Raw genomic sequence first — 3,500 nt, 5'->3', positions numbered from 1 at the left:
TTCCTTCCCTCGCCCCGAAGCAAAGAAGGTAGTGACACCCTTGTCTACATAAGTGCCCAAGACATAATTGTTTGAAACTTTATTTATTTGTTTATAAACTTTAACTTCTTTTAATGTATACTGTTCAGTCTATTGGGCTGTAAAAATGGAAAGATAATGCCCAAAAGAAGCAAAATAGGATAGCCCGGGACTACTTATTTACTAAATTCTACTATAGTATTTGCTCTGTTTTGCAGAGTCTGTACATCTTCACCATACTAATGGTTGAAAATTACTTTCATTCTGGCACCTTACTGATATGTAAAATATTTGCTCTTGGAAGCACGTTAATTACTAGTTTGAATTTTCGCGAGTTCCACAGTAACCTATCCGATCATATGTTATTAGAAGGAAAGAGCAAACAATTGACCCTTTTCCCGTACGGTGAAATTACTTAGGATAAATTCAGTGATAACAGTCATTTCGCGGTATAAATACGCTGATCAAAGTCATTTTGCGGTATAATTGCGGTATAATCAGAAAAAAATGCGGCATTTCTTTCCAAATTGCGGTATTATAACGCAAAGTGTGGTATAAGTGGTATAACAGACTGCAATACTGGGTCAAGGCGTGTAGGGAGCGGGGCAAGCCCTGACATCCCTCCGGTTTCCAAAAATCGGTTTAATATTCTGGGCCCCATGTAGGGACCGTATCAGAAATTAAGCTGATAGGATTAGATGTTACACTTGGATCTTAGCCAAAAGGCCGAGAAACAATAATTTAACAAGGATTGTCAAAGAGTTTATAAGAACACGAGTAACAAATTTGTCCCAAATTTGATTTCGGTTGCAATACTCATTCAACAAACTTATCAGTTTGTCTTTAGATTTTTTAAAACAGCCGAAACTATTTCCCATAATATCAAAGTTTATTTCAAAAATTTAATGGTAGATGGAAAATTTTCCAATTAAGACTTCAATCAACCAAACAAAATCACCCAAGAAAACACGCTCATTTGCAATGAAAATTGTCCCTCCGCCAGTTGATACCACTGGTATTGATCAAGAGTGTCAATTCATGGAAATTAGGGGGTAAGGCCGGATCTAGTGCCCCCCCTCCCCCGATATTTTTGTCCAACTCGTTAAAACGCAATGCATTTAAGCAAATTTCCGATGTTTTTTTTTAACTTATTTTGTATCCCTCCCTAAAAACAATATTATAGACACGGCCCTGGGGAGAGGGAGGGGGGGGGGTCAACAGAGTATTTTTCAGAGTCCAGAGAGGAGAATTTTGTTCTTTTCAATATCTTTAACAAACATACGTAAAAAAAAACAAGCCCCGTTTCAATGATAAAACCTCGGAAAGATTTTGTTTTAATCCAAGAGGGGGACTACAGGAAAAACACAAGCCACTGGTATTCGTATATGTTACTTGGTAACAATGCAAGTTGTATTATGAAATCCTTAAATTTGCTTCAAATTTGGACACAAAAGCTGAATTTTTAATCACCTAAGAAAAATACACAAACACGAAGCAGTGAGACTTTATCATATAAATGATTGCTTACTTTAATTTTATTAGTTTGTATCCTTTTCATGATTCCATTTACTTGATTAATTCTATATTTCTATCTTGTTATGAACAATGTAACCAGTCGACTGTATTGAAGAATAGATGGCCTTCAAGTAAAATTCCAGTTTTATAGCAGAATTTGAGTGTAAACTTATTTAAGCACCTTAAGTTTTGAACCCTGGAAAAGCAAAAGAAAATGGAAAAAAGTCCTAAGAGATGGACTGGAGCTGAAGTAGAAAGACTTAGTATAAACAAGATAGTACGAGGGAAGTTACGTTCCAAGATGGTATTATCTTTGGATTTTTCAAAAGCAGAAGAGCAATGCCTTATGGACTATCATTCTGTATGGACTTGTATTAGTTTTTTTCAGATTTCTTGAGCAATGCTTTGCCCTTTACATCTTAGACTAGATAAATTACGGGGCTATGCTGTAAGGATAACAAATCCAGCAATAGTTACTTTCTAAAACGAAACAAGAGGACTAAATGTAGCTTGGACTTGGCTCGTTTTTACACCATCTAAGAACTTAACAAATAAATACAAGAATTGTTTCCTTCCAATGTCGTGCAGGCCCATGACCCCTCACAAAGTCTCCTCCATCTGGAGAAAAATATATTTTTGTAAAATTTAGGACGGTTCTGCAGCAAAGCCTGCAATAGAAACAAGGGCTTGACTACACCAATTCCTTGTACTAAAATATCTTAAAGAATGCATTTTAATCATCAACTTAATGAATTCACTCTTCATTGAAAGATTTTAATATATGGACCAACGAATAATTGGTGAAGCTGTCAAAATGCCATATTTCAGACTCCCTGGATGTATCAACGAAGATAAAACTCTGAGATGGTAAATCACAGGGTTTTTGTGTTAGTTGCATTCAGGCTCAAGGCTTCTCCATCCTCACCGACCGTTTTCCCTTGATTCTCGTTCTCCCTTCACATGGAGAATTGCCTCTTGATTCTCTTTCTCCCTCCATACAGAGCACTGTTTCTTGAATCGCATTTTCCCGTCACACAGAGCATTGTGTCTAAAAACAAGATAAAGAACCAAAGAGACTACACTATATTAGGTTTATTGGGACGTAGAGTAGACGTTCTACATATTTTTATTTTCATGGAATGGTGATGAAAATATTGGGTGGGGTACCCAAAAATTAGAAGGGGATAACCACAGTCAAGACACATTATATTAACATTGAGGTTCAAATCTACAAAGAAGGTTAATGACCAAATAGGTAAAATTTTCAAAAATGATTTGTTTGGGTTTGAAGCGAATTCAATTTCTAGCCCAAAAGTAGTGAGATTTAAAACATTATAGCCCAAAAAACCGCCTCGCGGGCTTTTAGTAACTTGTCCCACGAAGCTGAAAAATTTATAACTCAATTGGCGGGAAATAGTCCAACCTAGCAACTAGTGGTAAGTGATAACCCTGGATGTGCTAGTCGAAGCCTCAATGTAGCGACACCGGCGTTAACTGGATCTCACTATTGAGGCTATTCAAAAATTGTCTAATACAAAGAAAGACACAGAACCTAATACAAAGAATCCTTAGCAGTATTTATAACAATTTAATACTAAACTATTTAAATCGATACATAGATTTTAAATTACATTGTCACATGTAAAATTTCATTAAAAACTCTTTATTAGTTTTTCATTTATCTATAAAATGTTTTTTGAATTATATTTAACCAAGATTTAAATTGAAATTAGATTTTTAACGCATGAGTCGCATGCATTGAAAATATTATGTATATTATATAATATAAATGTATTAAAATGCTTCCCCGCTAATTAAAACAAAATTCACCGATTGATTTTCCATGCAGCTCAAAGGAATAGATGTAAAAATAAAACAAGTGCTGTTTAAAAAAAATGTTGAATAACACCTAATGGAGGGGGTATTCAAAAAAACAGGGTACTTTGTTTTTATCGAGGTATAAAGAG

General features: G+C 35.0%; 1 non-coding gene across 1 annotated transcript; it reads right to left on the bottom strand.

Moving 5' to 3' along the window:
* Positions 1–571: 571 nt before the first annotated feature.
* On the bottom strand, positions 572–756 carry LOC148938693 (U2 spliceosomal RNA). Its single transcript, XR_016143648.1, has one exon. It is a non-coding gene; the product is annotated as a U2 spliceosomal RNA (small nuclear RNA).
* Between the last annotated feature and the right edge of the window lie 2,744 nt (positions 757–3,500).

This window comes from Artemia sp. Qi Xiang Cuo, unplaced genomic scaffold, assembly GCF_049724085.1.
Source record: "Artemia sp. Qi Xiang Cuo unplaced genomic scaffold, ASM4972408v1 HiC_scaffold_3023, whole genome shotgun sequence".
Taxonomy (NCBI): Eukaryota; Metazoa; Arthropoda; class Branchiopoda; order Anostraca; family Artemiidae; genus Artemia; species Artemia sp. Qi Xiang Cuo.
This window is presented reverse-complemented; position numbering and strand designations above follow the sequence as displayed.